Source organism: Ahaetulla prasina, chromosome 3 (assembly GCF_028640845.1).
Source record: "Ahaetulla prasina isolate Xishuangbanna chromosome 3, ASM2864084v1, whole genome shotgun sequence".
NCBI lineage: Eukaryota > Metazoa > Chordata > Lepidosauria > Squamata > Colubridae > Ahaetulla > Ahaetulla prasina.
The window spans coordinates 167,368,126-167,386,404 of NC_080541.1; positions in this window are offsets into that span (position 1 = coordinate 167,368,126).

The following is an 18,279-nucleotide window of genomic DNA, read 5'->3' on the forward strand; positions in this document are numbered from 1 at the left end:
TATACGGTAACACATCTCGATAAATATGTCTTAGCTGCGCTTGACCATATTTAAATTACCCAGAATTTGCATCCTGGGATGAAGCACGTTTCAAATCATTAAGAAAGTTTATTGCTGCTTTGCAACTTAACTGATTTACTGGACTTTGAGGGACAACCCTCATTTCTTTGGCCTTTTGCACATGCCGCCAAGGCGCTCTTTCTTGCTTGCTTTCTCGGACTTGGCAGCTCTTTCAACATATTGCAGATCTGTTATATTACTTTTGCTACAAAGGACCCTAAAGTGAGATGAGATTTACAGCTAGGCGTGCACAAGAATACATCAATACAGCAGACATTTATGGGTAAAGAAAGGAATACCGCACACAACTCACAAAGGTTCTTCTTTCCACATGTATTCAGCCCTGATACAAGTGGGGTGAGAAAGCAAGCTGTGGTAAACTGCTGAATAGGACTTTCTTCCTTTGTTTCATGCTAAAGAAACCATACTGAATATATACATACATACATACACACATACATACATACATACATACATACATACATACATACATACATACATATATTCCTGTGGCTTCCAGAATATGTATAAATACATACATACATATCCAGTGTGTGTGTGTGTGTGTGTGTGTGTGTGTGTGTGTGTGTGTGTGTGTGTCTCCCTGGAATAGGTGTTTTCCTTTTTGAACCCATTTAATAAATATCAAATACAATAGAGGTTCAAATCTTGAGATCTACACAATATACTATAGTAGGAATGGCAAAGCTGTACAACTCCAAATGTTTCTGAATTACATTGACAAGTTATTCAGGTTCTCAATCTATCCGCTGCATAAAAGAGTGTTATCAGCCAGTCATATACAATAGCAGTTCATGGTCTAGGGCAGCAGTCCCCAATTGGGGATTGGTTTCTTGGGAGACAATTTTTCCACTGACCAGGGAGGAGGAGTGCACAACCTAAATAGCACTAGCAATAGCGCTTAGACTTATATATCGCTTCACAGTGCTTTACAGCCAGTGGTGGAATTCAAGCAAATTAAGAAAACCAACTCTATTTTAGCATGATGAACTTGGTCCAACCAACCAGTTGTTACTTTAATTTGCTCTTGATTTGTATGTTTGACTGGTCCCTGTGCAAAGCCTTCAATGAACCATTTTATTTTCTTTACCCTAGAATAAATATGATCCGATTGGGTATACGGTAACACATCTCGATAAATATGTCTTAGCTGCGCTTGACCATATTTAAATTACCCAGAATTTGCATCCTGGGATGAAGCACGTTTCAAATCATTAAGAAAGTTTATTGCTGCTTTGCAACTTAACTGATTTACTGGACTTTGAGGGACAACCCTCATTTCTTTGGCCTTTTGCACATGCCGCCAAGGCGCTCTTTCTTGCTTGCTTTCTCGGACTTGGCAGCTCTTTCAACATATTGCAGATCTGTTATATTACTTTTGCTACAAAGGACCCTAAAGTGAGATGAGATTTACAGCTAGGCGTGCACAAGAATACATCAATACAGCAGACATTTATGGGTAAAGAAAGGAATACCGCACACAACTCACAAAGGTTCTTCTTTCCACATGTATTCAGCCCTGATACAAGTGGGGTGAGAAAGCAAGCTGTGGTAAACTGCTGAATAGGACTTTCTTCCTTTGTTTCATGCTAAAGAAACCACACTGAATATATACATACATACATACACACATACATACATACATACATACATACATACATACATACATTCCTGTGGCTTCCAGAATATGTATAAATATATACATACATATCCAGGGTGTGTGTGTGTGTGTGTGTCCCTGGAATAGGTGTTTTCCTTTTTGAACCCATTTAATAAATATCAAATACAATAGAGGTTCAAATCTTGAGATCTACACAATATACTATAGTAGGAATGGCAAAGCTGTACAACTCCAAATGTTTCTGAATTACATTGACCAGTTATTCAGGTTCTCAATCTATCCGCTGCATAAAAGAGTGTTATCAGCCAGTCATATACAATAGCAGTTCATGGTCTAGGGCAGCAGTCCCCAATTGGGGATTGGTTTCTTGGGAGACAATTTTTCCACTGACCAGGGAGGAGGAGTACACAACCTAAATAGCACTAGCAATAGCGCTTAGACTTATATATCGCTTCACAGTGCTTTACAGCCAGTGGTGGAATTCAAGCAAATTAACAACCGGTTCTCTGCCCTAATGATTTCTTCCAACAACCAATTTGCCAAATTGCTCAGAAGTTAACAACCGGTTCTCCCAAAGTGGTGCGAACTGGCTGAATCCCACCACTGTTTACAGCTCTTTCTAAGCAGTTTACAGAGTCAGCATATTGCCCCTAACGATCTGGGTCCTCATTTTACTGACCTCGGAAGCATCGAAGGTTGAGTAAAGGTTGATCCAGTAAGACCTGAAGTGTCAAACTGCTGGCAGCCAGTTATTAGCAAAAGTAGCCTGCAGTATTGCATTCTAACCTCTGCAGCACCACAGCTCTTGAAGTCTCTCACGTGCCCAGTTTAAACTAAGGTTTGCACTCCAATGAGAATCTAATTGCCTGATAATCTCAATTGCAGCTGAGACGGTAATGTTAGCACTAGGGAGTGTGGCTGCAAATAAAGATGAAGATTTGCTCACTTGCCCATCACTCACCTCCAGCTGTGAGGCCCAGTTCCTAACAGGCCACGGACCAATGCTGGTTCATGGTCCAGGGGTTGGGACCATGATCTAGGATGCCCAATGTTGCAGTGGTGGGTTTCAAATATTTTTACTACCGGTTCTGTGGGTATGGTTTGTTGGGCGTGGCATGGCTTGGTGGGTGTGGCTTGGTGGGCATGGCAGGGGAAGGATACTGTAAAATCTCCACTCCCACCCCAATCCAGAGGAAGGTTACTGAAAAATCCCCATTTCCTCCCAATCATCTGGGACTCAGGAGGCAGAGAATAGATGGGGGTGGGACCATTCAGAATTTTTACTACCGGTTTTCCAAAGTACTCAAAATTTCCGCTACCGGTTCTCCAGAATTGGTCAGAACCTGCTGGAACCCACCTCTGCAATGTTATCTACAATTCTTTCAATCAGCCTTTCCAATTGGTCCCCTACAGATCTGACTATACCGACTAGAAATAGTGAGAAATATGGTCCCAACGTATCTAGAGGGAATATGCCCTTTCCTGAGGCTCACAAAGTAAATATAAAGAGAATCAGAGGAAAAGGAAGATAAAGACTAGAACGAAGCAGGGAATCACAAGTTGGGATTGAATCAGGGGCAACCCTATGATTAAGCCTAATGGAACAATTGTTTTGTATGGCAGATTAGGATATGTAGTGCACTAGAGTCAAGCTTTTACTCATTGCCTCCTGATTCACTGTCCAGATTTGATTCTACAGAGACAACCTTGATTGCAGATTCGTATATTTGGTATTTTTTTCAAGTTTTATTTGTTTTATTTATATCACATTCAATTTTCATCAAACAGTGTGCGGTCTGGGTACAATTATATTTAAGTAGTTATAATACAACACTTTATATTAATCATCATAATATGAATAATATACTGACGTAATAATATGATAACAATAATACTTAACATCATCTTCCTTAACAACTCTCCTCTTTAACATTTCCTCTTTTTATATCTCCCCCTTTCTAATTTTTGTTTCTATTGTCTAACCATTGATAAAATATGTCCCATATCAAATAGTATTCAGTTTCTTCTTTGTCTTTAATAATAAGCATTAATCTATCCATTTCTGCGCATTCTAATATTTTCTTAATTACATTCCCCTCACACAGGATCTCATCATTTTTCCATTGTTGCATAAATACAATTCTGGCTGCGATTAGTATATGCAAGATCAAATATGTTGTCTTTTTGTCATATTTTTCTGGTAGGATGCCCAACAAAAATATCTCTGATTTAAGGTCTATATGTTGTTTTATCATTTTTTTCCCACCACGTATATATTTTCATCATATATTTGGTATTTATTGATGAGATGGTTGTGACATCTACTTGGATAGACAACTGTCAAAAACATTTCATTAAAAATATCAACATAAGGTGTGTGGCTGGTCAAAGGATACCTGGACACTGAGGATGAAGTTACCACCTAGAAGGGCTTCCTGGCAAGTAGTATATGAGGGTGCAGTGAATTGTCTTCCTGACTTAGAGAATAGATCTTTCTACAATTTCAGATGCTATGTTCCCTTGGCCTAAAAGGTGAAAGTAAAGATTCCCCTTGCACATACGTGCTAGCCGTTGCCGACTCTAGGGGGCAGTGCTCATCTCCGTTTCAAAGCCGAAGAGCCAGCACTGTCCGAAGACATCTTGTGGTCTTCGTGGTCATGTGGCCGGCATGACTCAATGCCAAAGGCGCACGGAACACTGTTACCTTCCCACCAAAGGTGGTCCCTATTTTTTCTACTTGCATTTTTACGTGCTTTCGAAACTGCTAGGTTGGCAGAAGCTGGGACTAGTAATGGGAGCTCACCCCGTTACACAGCAGCACTAGGGATTCGAACTGCCGAACTGCCGACCTTTCGATCGACAAGCTCAGCTGTCTTAGCCCCTGAGCCACCGCGTCCCTTGGCCTACTCTGGTATAAAATTCCCACCAAGAAAGTCTTCTGTTTTAATGTTCTTGAAGAGCAAATTGTTGTGACCTAGGCCCAAGTAGTTATTACCAGACACAATCAGTCCTAAACAAACATATTTTATTAGAACAGCTGAGAATTACTTCATTCTCAGCTTATTCCAAATTAAGTCCAAAACAAAGTCCTTCATAAAAAGTCCTTCAGCCTTATCACAAACCTTTTCATGGCAAGAACCCCACAAAGTTCAGAAACAGGAGACAAGAAACAATTGTAGCAATGTTGGTTTCCTACAAAAAGCCCAAGAGCTGTTGCTGCTCTTTTAACCCTTATGGGAGGGGCCAATCATCTCCTGGCCTTACTCTCGAGTCATCCTTTTTGCTTTAGCTGCTCTTGTCTTCGCATGCATGCACTAGGAGCAGGCTCCTCCTGTTCCTTTTCTTCTCTGCTGTCCACCTCTGGAGGCTCCGGAATCTGTGCATCACTCCCAGATGGCCCTGGCCCCATCTCTGCCTCCAACGCAGAGCCCTCATCTGGGCCTTCCCCTGACTCCAGGACTGGCCCATTGTCCACCCCAGCCTCCTCACTGTCCAACTCTGCTGCCAACTCCGCAGGCTATTGGCGGACCACAACAGAAATGGATTCTGCATGAGGCCTGTTCATAGTTGAGTACTCTAGCAGAAGGGGGAATGAAGGCAGCTGCCTTTGGTTAACTTTCTCTGGCCAGTTGAAAGGGCCAAGTTGATCCTCCTTGGCCATTATGTTAATCATGAAGGACAAGAATATAGTCTCCTTTTTTGTCCCATGCAGTCTTGCTGATGGATGAGACAGCAATCACATGGTAATATAATGAATTTTTGGGTCTGTAAAATACAAGAGAGAGGTCATGTCTCTTTTCCCTTCTCTGTGCTGTTAGTGACAATGGAAGCTGTTCTTTTCTTTTAACTTTTAGATGGTATCAAAGGGAAGTAACAGGGATCTGAAGAATCTCTCATCCCATTATAGACTAGTCTGATTCAAGATCATGTTTCTATTTAAGACTTAAAGCAAAGAGCTGCACACTGTCACTCAATGACTTGAGATAAGGCAGCAGAAGAGCCGGAATTTATCAGCTAAGCATTCAAAAATTGCTTCAAGCTTATAATACGACATTTACTAAAGTAAAAGAGATAAGACCTTCCTTGTAGTTTTTTCTCTAAGAGGAAAAAGGGAAGCAAGCAAGGCATAATTTTGACTTAATAGCAAGTGACCCATGGAAACTGTTTCATTTGATATCGATTCCCCTCCCCCCCGGTTTTATAAGACACAGCTTTGAAACTATTATCCAATGATACTGCAGCTTTGGTAAGAAAAGAAAATTGATTAAATTGGCTATTCAGTGTTATTATGGTTATAGATAAGTAATCTGCCTCCAATTTAGCTCGGGATATGGAGTCAAATATGTGTTGCAGGAGGAATATTTTTAAGTTAGGTGGTGGTGTACAAAGTATTGACTGGGGGTAGATCAGCCAGCTCAGTCCTCTGCAAGGAATTCCCTTGGTCCAGCCAATCCTTGAATTTCCATTGTAGCCATCTTACATAGAGTTTGCTGATAGTTTTTAGAAGCATCCTTTTATTTCTATTTTATATATAATGACAGTGATCACAAACCTCTCAATCCTTGATGACTCAGCCAAAGGTGTCAGTATGGGTAATGAATGAGACCAGAGGAGATTGATTTTAATGGTCTCCAGAGTGATTAGGTCAGGAGTGTCAAACTCGTGGCGTCATGTCGTCACATGACATAGCGTGCCTTTTTTCTCCTTCGCTAAGATGGGGGTGGGGCGATGGGGGTGGTCAGCATGTGACTCATCTGTCCCACAGGTCACAAATTCTAGACTCCTGGATTACGTTTTCTTCAAAGGATTAGAGCTGAGATGTGTTGCAGCTACTGTATAAAGCAGAGATGGGGAACCATGGCCCTTTTATGACCTGGCGACTTCAACTCCCAGAATTCCTGAGCCAGCTCAGTCATAAAGAGGTCATAGTTCCCTATCTCTGGTATAAAGGGACACCTTTGCATTTTGATATCATTCTATATCACTGAACATTGTAAGATGTGATATGTATTATGCCCTGTATAATAGATATCTCATTGCACATTTATTTTCTTGTTTGGTTCACTCAGAGTACATAGATGTCCTGTACTCAGCATAATTAAAGTAAACCATATGTTTTCTATGCAATTGGCAGTTTAATTCATCTCTTGATTTAAAGATGGGTAATAGCCAAGTCTTTCAAACTGTTATACCCTCCTGACATATGTTATCTTATTTCCTTTTCTTGATTGCAATTCTTTATATTTAGTGGGCCTATTGGGCTAATTGCTTAACATTGTGATTATGATACTGTACTCTATCATCCCACTAATCTCTACTGATAAATTATATTTTAATGGGTAAATTCAAATCCATTCTGCAATCTTTAGCCACCTAGTTGGACATTAAATCTAGAAAGTCCGTGAGAATTATTTCCAAATAAACACACTGACATATATGTATTCTTTGTTTTTCACATTATTCTCCACCTGGTGTGGTGCGTGTATGTGTATGTGTGCACATGCATGTGCAAGCGTGCATGTGTGTGTGTGTGTATGTATGGAGAGAGAGATGCCACTTTTGCTAGTAAATTCTTGTACTGTATTATGCCATGACTTAACCGGATTTGAGTTAAAACAAGTACCAGTTTAGTTATTGACTTCTTAGTCCCATTTTCTATAGAATCTTCACATATTGTTTCTTTTCCTGTCCCCATCCCCATCACTATTCTTTATCTATTTTTCAATCATCCATTAAAGGCAGGATTTCTTGCCCAGTTTCTGTAATTTCTATATTTCCATTGGCTTTAAAAAGGTTCTTCGTATCCTAGCTTTCTGATAAAACAATACATTTCTCCTTGCTAACAACATGTAGAGCTGAGGTTCCTTTTTATTTATTTAGACAGCGCTGATTCTTATTAAATGATCAAACAAGACAACTTTCATTTTAGGATAATTGAGTAATGTCGATTCAGAAAAAGTTTCATTAAGTGGAACAATTATTTTTGCTGGCCTGCTTGAAAATTATGCATGCACTGCAGATATGTATCAGTGTTAAATTGGTCAAAGCAAGAAAGTTTACATCCAAAGTCATGGGAAAGAAATATTGGAGAAGCCAGTCATACATCCTAGAAGAAAAAACAGCTGCTTAAAGACACTCATAGATCATTTCTGCTGTGAACTATTATAGACCTTGCAGACAATCTACTTCCCTTATTCCACAGTGTAATCACATGTATCTTTTAATAATGAGAATGATGATTTTTTTTAAAAAAAAATGTTTAAACATTGCACATTTCTTTAATTTTTCATAAAGCTCACTTTTCTGGTAAAAGTTGCTGTATCAGTTAAACAATTTTCACGATAATCCTATTTTTGGCCATGTTTACAGTCTCCGCCATCTTCTTACTTATTTTTGTACGTGCTTAAGCCTATTTTTTGGCAATGGCTCAATGCAGAAGAGACAGAAGTTCTATTCTCTTTCAACTCTGGAAGCTGACTTTGGATCAATGCTTAGAACCAGCCTGCTTCACAGGGCTGTTTTACAGAAAAATAGGAGTAGGAAATACTCCATACTATACGTTACTTTCAGCTCCTATATGAAAAGTGGGGCATCAGCCTAACAAACAAATAAATATCCACCAATAAATCAAATGAGTACTAATAACCCCAGGAGGAGCTACATCAAAAGAGGGAGTGAATACAATGTCATAACACAATGCGCTGACTACATTTTAAAGCAGCTGATCTATCCTCAAGGGTAGATTTGTTTCAGCAAGGATCTCCTAAACAAAGAACAAGTTTCTGATACCGAGAGTTTTTAAGGGAAAACATGAATTATGAAATTGAAAATAGGTTAGTAGTGAGTAAGATTTTTAAGAGCTGCACAGCTTATCAGAAAGAAAGGTACCTGAATGGACTACAGTGTATAATGACTGACCTTAGCTTTCTGTTTCCTTTGATTGCATTGTTCTATCATTAGGGCCTGGGTACTTACGGGACCGCCTGCTGTTACCACATGCCTCCCACCGACCCGTACGCTCTCACAGAGAGGGACTTCTCAGGGTGCTGTCCGCCAAGCAATGTCGGCTGGCGGCCCCCAGGGGAAGGTCCTTCTCTGTGGGGGCTCCCACACTCTGGAACGAACTTCCCCCGGGTTTACGCCAAATACCTGACCTTCGGACATTCCGTCGCGAACTGAAGACGCATCTTTTTATTTGCGCTGGGCTGTCTTGAATTTTATCTTTTATCAATTTTTAAACGGGGTTTTTAGTATGGAAATTTTTAATGTTAGGCTAACTTAAATAAGTTTTTTAAATGGTATTTTAAATCTGTATATTGTATTGTTTTATCTTGCCTGTACACCGCCCTGAGTCCTTCGGGAGAAGGGCGGTATAAAAATCAAATAAAAAATAAATAAATAAATTTGATTCCTTGATTCTGGAAGCTTTTGTGTTCATTTTAGGGCTTTGGTTTTCATGTTTGCATATACTTGTAAGCCAACCAAAGTTGCTCTGCAGGTGGGTAGCCACATAAAATACAGGTAGTCCTCGACTTACGACCACAATTGCGTCCAAAAATTTCTGCTGCTATGAAACATGTGTTAAATGAATTCTGCCCCATTTTACCACCTTTCTTACCACAGTTAAGTTGTTAAGTGAATTGCTGCACTCGTTAAATTAGTAACATGGCTGGTAAGTGAATTTTGCCTGTAAGAAGGTTGCGAAAGGTGATCACATGAGACTGGGACACTGCAATCATCATAAATATGAATCAGTTGTCACGTATCTGAATTCTGGCGATGCAGCAACAATCCTAAGTATGAAAAACGGTTGTAAGTCAATTTTTTTCAGTGCTGTTGTAACTTTGAATGATCACTAAATGAACTGACGTAAATTGAGGATTATCTGAAGAGAAAGAGAGAGAGAGACAGACAGACAGACAGACAAACATACATGGATGCAATTGTAAGTTTGAAACAGATTTCTCAGAGCAAAAAAACAACGCTTAGTGGGTTGCTTATAAGACAGGTTGGTCGCAGGGCCCAAATTCATTCTATGAAGGGCTTCTATATATGGTTCTTCTCAAATCTTATTTCTACACTGCCATGGCATCTGTATTTCTGTCATCAAGTGCCCATCTCTTCTTGTAGCCACAGTAAATCATTTGGGAAAAGACTGGGGAGGAATTCATATTGTTTGCTACTTAATACAAAATTTATACTTGAATTAAAATGCAAATGAAACATAGCCCTCCTTTGAAATTCACCCTTCTCCAATTTGTTCTGTGTCATTCTCAATTCTTATCTTAGTGAAAATAACCAGAAATGCTGTTAGGTAAGTTTATGTATTGATTTATTTTATTTATTATAATTCAAGAAAGAAAAATGGTCACAACTTCAGTGAGGGAATGGAGATCACATTTTGGCAACAGTCTTTTAAAATTGATGTAGCAAAATCAAGAAACAGGTGTAACTGGAATTCTAGAGATGTTCTTTATTGTTTTGGATAGAATAACAGAATCCTGAAAGTCTATCCAATCCTACCTTATCATAAACAAAATCAAGATGGGATTATTTTGAGGGGAGGGTTCATATTTTTCTCTTTGGTGTCTTTGGTGCTCTCTGAGCTTGGTGGTTTTCTTGAAGATGTTTCATTACCAAACTGGTTAACATCATAATTGCTATAATAGAGTAGGATTTGCTTAGTCTACTAGTATATAAAAATAAGAACAAACCCTCCTTCCTTCTAGCACTGATGATGTTGCCTAGTTTGGTAATGAAATGTCTGTAAGTAAACCACCAAGCTCAGAGAGCACCAAGGACCCCACAGTTCAGCTCTGAATGACAAATATTCTCTTCTACATTTCTCTCTTTCAGGAGTGAGTACCATATTTTTGGGAGTATAACACGCACCGGAATATAAGACACAGCTTAGTTTTTGGGGAGGAAAATGGGGGGGAGGAAATATGCCTACCAGGTATTCATCTGGCTAGTGTCCTTCGTCTGGTCAGCTTCAGCACATTAGTTTGCTGGTTTTTATCCCCTGCTTGGGGATTAAAAACCAGCTTCTAAATCTAAAGCACTTTCTTTGGAAACCAGCTTCTTTGGAGAGAGAAGCAATGAGAAAAGCAGGCAAACCAAAGAGATCGCTTCACTCACTAGTGCCTCGTTAGAGCTGAACAAAAGCTTCACAACTGAGAGTCGGAGGGATCAGGCAAAGCACGGAGATCGCTTCACTCGCTGGCGTCTCGTTAGGATTGAAAAAAAGTTTCGAAAAAGCTACATTCAGAGTTTCAGATGCACCCAAATTTTCAGCCTTTTCCTAGGAGGGAAAAAGTGTGTCTTATACTCTGAAAAATATGGTAATCTTTTCCTAAAATTCCTTTTAATGGCTCACCCATTCCCAAGGTAGGATTAAATCGGGGTAATGTTCAGTAGGTTCTGAAAGGTTCTGGAGAACTGGCAGCGGAATGAATTTGAGTAATTTGGAGAACCGGCAAATAGCACCTCTGGCTGGCCCCAGAGTGGGGTGGGAATGGAGATTTTGCAGTATCCTTCCCCTACCAACCCACCAAGCCACGCCCACCAAGCTACACCACACCCACCAAGCCACATCCACAGAACCGGTAGAAAAAAAGAATTGAATTCCACCATTGGATTAAATTCTTTCACAACTTCTCTGATTTTATCTCTACTATCAACATTTTAGATGAGGATCGTAGCTCAGTTTGGTTCACTGGGCCACAGGAACAGTCGTGACTGGATAAAGAAATTGGTTTATCTATAGGCCTTTGGAAAATCTGAAACCTTTAATGGGACATCAAAGTTTCAGAGGTGGGTTTCAGCAAGTTCTGACCAGTTCTGGACAACCGGTAGCGGAAATTTTGAGTAGTTCGGAGAACCAGTAGTAAAAATTCTGACTGGCCATCTATTCTCTGCCTCCCAAGTCCCAGCTGATTGGGAGGAAATGGGGACTTTGTAGTAACCTTCCCCTGGATTGGGGACGGAATGGAAATTTTACAGTATCCTCCCCTGCCACGCCCATCAAGCCATGCCCACCAAGCCATGCCATGCCCACCAAGCCACACCCACAGAACCGGTAATAAAAAATTTTGAAACCCACCACTGGCCTATGTATATGAAGATCTATGTGCATAGTTTTGCTCTTGAAGATATCCTTGGCTAACATTGCTGCTGAATGTAATGCCAAATGTTGAAACTCAACATTTAGGCCTGTCGCAGGTCCTCATTTATGTTAGCAATTCCAAAACAAGGACTGGAGTTTTTTCTGCCTTCAGTTTCACCCTTTTCCACTTATGGTGATAAATATACTCTCCCTACCCCCTCCCTACACAGAATCAGCCAAGAACCTATGGCCCAGTAATCCAAATTGTTTATATTTACTGACCCTATCTCTCAGATAATATTGCTAGCATTCTGACCTAGTAAGAGGGCATACAAAAATAAGAAGGTCACATAGATAATTTATGAAAAACATAGGCAAAAATATATCTCTCTCATTTTGGCTAGTCTGCATGCTTGATCATTATTTTAATGACGATTCAGTCTATCAGCACACTCCCAATGATAAAAATGTAATTGCAGATAAAAGAAATATGTTCTTATCCCAGTAAGATCAGTTCCAAGAACAGCCTCCATTACTCTGGGGAATTTATATAGAAATTAAATTAAAACTCTCATGTCTGTTTGATAGTTTGTAAGTTTCAACTGGGCAAAACAGCGCATCATAGAACAATAATTTTCAAATCAACATACCTCAGACTAACTTACAGAATGAATCCAAAGTCAAGAGCCCTCCTATGGGAATGAGTTTTGGCAAAATTATAGCTATATCAGTGCCACCATGCCTTCCAACTATACTTCCCAGAAATGTGTAAGTTGTGTGGTACAAGGGAACATGGGATCTGTCAGTTGGTAGTAAGGTCCAATGGGCCTGTGGCCATTGGCTGCTTTGAAACTGAAACTGAAATTTGAAATCTGTCAATGACAGTGGCTTGTGAGGGAAGAATAAGAGAGCATTTTGGATGCTGGCTGCCAAGGTAGAACTGACTGGGGAGTGCCAGCAGTCAATGGGTAAGCTCTCTTTCTCCCTGGAGGGACACAGCAAAATAGGTAACAGTAATTGCAGTCCACAGCTCATGGGTTATACCTATAATGCAATTCTGTATATGCTTCTGGGCAGTCAAAAACTTTTCCTATTGTTGCTGATAGCATTTTTGCTCCCTTTTTAAAAAATGTGTTGCTTCCTTTTGTTGAATTCTTCATCCACCCTGCTTTAATTGCTTTGAACTAATTTAAACTAGTTTCGTTTAGTTGCTTTGTTGTTGTCAGAGTCTGCTTTAAAATTATAAAATTAATCTTTAAAAAAGAAAGATAAAAATGATGATACTATTTCAAAATGTATTTATATTTCTTTAATTATATTTTTAGCATTGGATGGAAGCAATTGACCTTGAAAAGCAGGCTATAAATACCTGCATCCCCCTAGTGTGAAGCCAGTCATGATATGCATTGTGTTGTTCTTTCACAGACCACAAAGAGTTAACTGACCCAAATGAACATCGGTCTCCCAAAATAGAGAAATAAGACACATCTGCTTTTTATTTTTGAGCCAGAGAATTTCTACACATTGTAAGATTAAATGTCTGCATTCTTTCTGAACAGAAAGAAGCTTCCATGCGCTGGTTCAAACAATGCTTCCCTCTCCTCCCCACTTTTCCTGAGGAGCAGTCTTAACCTACTTCACATACACATTTATGTGGGAGAAATGCAATGTGTGAATTGGCAGATGAAGTCAGCCTCAACTTGCTTGCTTGTGAGACCAATTTTGCAACTTCTGCAGTCACAAAAATTGAGTCTATTAGAAGCAGCGAGTTCCGGATTTACACATTATATTTCTCCAGACAAATACTAGCTGAAAAAAGATTCCTCATTTCTGATGTTAAAAAACCCAAACTATCATTAATGTTCTCCAATGTGGGGCCCTGCAAATACGTTGATCTTAGACTCCCATCATTTTGATTTAGTATGATGTGAGATTACTGGGAGATTAAAACTAAAGAAATTTGGAGGGCCCTAGATTGGGGGACATCGATTTAGGCAATCACCACGTAAACATGACATTTTATGAATTCTTCTCAATCCGTTTCCTGTTCCCTGCCACCTGACCTGCCTGCCAACTCTGTGTTTCATTTAGTGACCATTCAAAGTTACTGAAAAAGTGACTGACTGTTTTTTGCACTTAAAATCATTGCAGCATCTCCATGGTCATGTGATCAAACTTCAGCCGCTTGGCAACCAACTCATATTTATGATGGTTGCTGTGTCCTGGAATCGTGTGATCACCTTCTGTGACCTTCTAGCAAGCAAAGCCAATGGGGAAGCCACATTCACTTAACAACCATGTTACTGACTTAACAACTGCTGCTAATTCACTTAACAACAGTGGCAAGAAAGGTTGTAAAATGGGACAAAATTCATTTAGCAACTGTCTCGCTTAGTGTCAGAAGCTTTGGGCTCAGTTGTGGTCATAAATCAAGGACTACCTGCATTGCCTCAGCCAGGCTGTCTTCTGCTCTGCCTTCTTTTGCACCATTGCTGCCAGGGCTTTTCTCGTGCCCCACCCACCTTCAAAAGAAGACAGAGACGAAGAAATGGGACCACTATGCATTGATTTTTCAACAGCTTCTGAAAACCACCTGATGCAATGTTTATTTTCCATTCTAAGGGTATTTTGTGGCTTTTGTTTAATTTTGTTTACGATTCCTATTTATCATTGTCAGATTATTTTTTACAGCGGATGTTTTAATTCTATATTTATTGTACGTAAGCTGCCCAGAGCCTTTTGGGTTACAGTGGGATAGAAATATGTTTAAATAGTATAAATACATAAATAAATATTCTATCAGGTTCAAGTGGAAAAGCTCAATCTCACTTGGAGCCCGGGATGGAAGATCCCCAAAACAGGATCCCAGAGAGCTAAAAGCTACTGTTGTTTGATCTAGCTTAGGATACATATATGCCTGTTCTCATCCAGACTCTCACAACCTTAATATTGAGACAGAACTAAGAGAGCCGCACTCAGTTGCCCCAAAACATAGGTGAATAACTGTTTATTATCGGTATAAGAAAGGCTGAGCACCAAAGAATTGAGGCCTTTGAACTATGGTGCTGGAGAAGACTCCTGCGAGTCCCTTGGACCAGAGGTCTCCAACCTTAGTAACTTTAAGACTCGTGGACTCCAACTCCCAGAATTCCTCAGCCAGCTTTGCTGGCTGAGGGATTCTGGGAGTTGAAGTCCACGAGTCTTAAAGTTTCCAAAGTTGGAGACCCCTGCCTTGGACTGCAAGGCGAACAAAAAAAGTAAGTCCTAGAGGAGATCAACCCTGACTGTTCTTTAGAAGAACAGATCCTGAAGATGAAACTCAAATATTTTGGCCATCTAATGAGAAGGAAGGACTCACTGGGTGATAAGAGCCTAATGCTGGGAAAGATTGGGGGTAAAAGAAGAAGGGGACAACAGAGAATGAGGTGGCTGGATGGAGTCACTGAAGCAGTAGGTGTGAGCTTAAAAGTACTCCAGAGGATGGTAGAGGACAGGAAGGCCTAGAGGAACATTGTCCATGGGTCGCAATTGGTTGGACACAACTAATAACAACAAATCTTGCATTGGGTCAAGTATACTGATGATACTTGACCCAATGCAGCAGCAGGATGAAGCAGCTTGAGGAAGATGTTTAAAAATGGAGAAAACTGGAGGGACGCAAGAATCTTAGCAAGAAAGCACCTCTTTTTCTCTGTGCCTAGGCATGGATTTTGGCATATGCTAAAAGCTCCCTGCCTCTCCATGCCTGCCCATGGATTATACTATGGTAAAAATCTTGTGTTACAGCCTCTCCTTCTCTGTGTCTCCCTGCCTCTCCCTGCCTGCAGCTTTGCAGGCAGGGAGAGGCAGGGACAGAAGGATTTTAGCTCTGTGTGTTTGGTTAATGTCCCATGACATCACTGTAATAAGGAGTGCTGGGAAGCAGTCATATGACATCTCGCTTAAGAACCAGAGGTGGGGTTCAGCAGGTTCTGACCAGTTCTGGAGAACCGGTAGCAGAAATTTTGAGTAGTTCAGAGAACCGGTAGTAAAAATTCTGACTGGCCCCGCCCCCATCTATTCTCTGCCTCCCAAGTCCCAGCTGATTGGGAGGAAATGGGGATTTTGCAGTATCCTTCCCCTGGATTGGGAAGGGAATGAAGATTTTATAGTATCTTTCCCCTCCCAGGCCCACCAAGCCACAACCAGCAAGCCATGCCACGCCTACCAAGCCACACCCACAGAACCAGTAGTAAAAAATTTAGAAACCCACCACTGTTAAGAACCACTTCATTCAATGACCGAGATTCCAGTCACAATTGTGGTCGTTCAGCAAGGACTATTTGTATTCCCAAATACTTCTAAAATAGTCCAGGTAACCCTTGACTTAAGGGAGGTTTGCCCCATTTTACAACTTTCTTTGCCATAGTTGTTTTAAGTGAATCACTGCAGTTGATTTTGGCTTTTCCATTGACTTTGCTTGTCATAAGGTCGCAAAAGGTCAGAAGGTCACATGACACACACACACACACACACACACACACCGGAGATACTGCAACCATCACAAATACGAGTCAGCTGCCAAGCAGCCGAATTTTGATCACGTGAGCATGGGGATGCTGCAGCGGTCACCGGTGTGAAAAATGATCATCATAACTCATTTTTTTCAGTGCCGTTGTAACTTAGAATGGTCACTAAATGAACTGTTGTATGATGAGAACTACCTGTAACCCCTTTGACTCACATGGAAGAGTTTCGGTCTGGCAAAGTTTGATGCCCCAGTTCTGAAGATAATGGAAGCAAATCTTAGCAAACTGTCCCCCTTCTCAAAACCACCTCAGCATCTCCATCTGCTGCTATGCAGAGGATGAGAGAAACATGCCTGTTCTCCTCAATTACTTAGTACTTAGAGCTAATTCCCTCTCTGATCAGCAGATGACTTGGATTGGACCCAGTCAGAAATTTTGATTGTTCTATTTACAGACAGTTCCACCACAAACTCTACAAAAGTCATGAAATTCTGTGTTTTTGGATTGCAGTTAGAAAATTGGGCGTCTGGCAGCTTCTCACACTTACAGGGGCTAACATGCTTGAGAAAGAAAGAACGAATTGGTCTCCTCCGCTCTGAACTGTTTTATGACAACTGCGAATGTTTTTACTGCCTTTTAGTTCCATGGCTGTTCAATTATCAGATTGATGGGCTGGAGATGTAATTTTAAAAAATCTTCTAAAATGGGCAGATACGTTATTATGCACATACATATATGTATCACGGGACAATGTTATATTTCAATTTTTAGCTTTCCTCAGGGTATAGGCCATGTGTGACCTTCCAGCTGTGGCTGAACTCTGAATCCCTTCAGCATTCACGAGCTGATGGTGGGAGAGAAAATAGGAGCTGCCATCCGACCACATCTGGAAGACCACACACTTGCCCAACCCTGCCTTAAATCATGAGTTTTGGGGACCAGAACTGTACAAGAACTAAATGTAAAGAAGCCAAACAACCTGTTGCTGCTAAATGGCATTGTGTCCTTAGAAAGCAAATATTTCACAGCCCTGCTTTCTTGTCAAATTTGTATTTGCAACATATTAATATGGTCCCACATTTTCAAAGGAAACTATGATAGCTTTCCCGGGGCCTGATACGTTCCAGATATGCTCTATTTCCATCCAGACCCATAAACTCCAATTAGCATGGCCAAATAGTGATTGGTGGTTATGAGAGTTAAAATTCAACACATTTAGAAAGTAACAATTTGGGGGAAGGATAACTATGCCATTTTCCACCTGGACTTTTGTTAAAACGAACCAGACTTTAAAAGAGTGCAGCAAAAGTATATTTTTTTTCATCTCAATAGGATTCTGCAAAAGTTTTCAAAAGACTGTGGCCCTAAACTATAAAATACAGGCAATGCAGTGTTTTTTCACACGTCAAATAAAACTTGGGAATGGAACTTCAGATTGAATTTGAGACCAGAATTTCCACATATAAAATGGGTATCCTAAACACTGAGACACAACCCATCTGGACAGATGGTTTTTTGGAGTGTCCCAGAAGATTTTCTTAAGAAATAACAAATCTGTTTTCCCCAGGGTATCTTAGGTACTAAAGCCTCTTTTTTCATGCCCCAAATCCATGGTATAGTTCAGAGTTCCCCAATCTTTCTAGCTTTGCAGGTGATGGGATAAAGGGAATAATTTAGCAAAAGTGGCAAGCAAGCACATTTCTGTGAAGGGTGGGCACGCTCACCCCCCACTTCAACAAATAGAGTGAACACTTGCCCACTGCTTGTGCAATTGGGGTTGCACGTGTACCCGTACACTCGTTCATCACTTCTGTGGCCCAGTTCCAAATGGCTCAAGGCCCAGTAATGGACCACAGGCCAGGCATTGGGGACCCCTGGTATAGTTATATACTTGTAGCCATGGGTGAAATGCTGCCAGTTCTGACCAGATCTCACGATCCAGTAGCAATCGTGGCCAGTGGTTC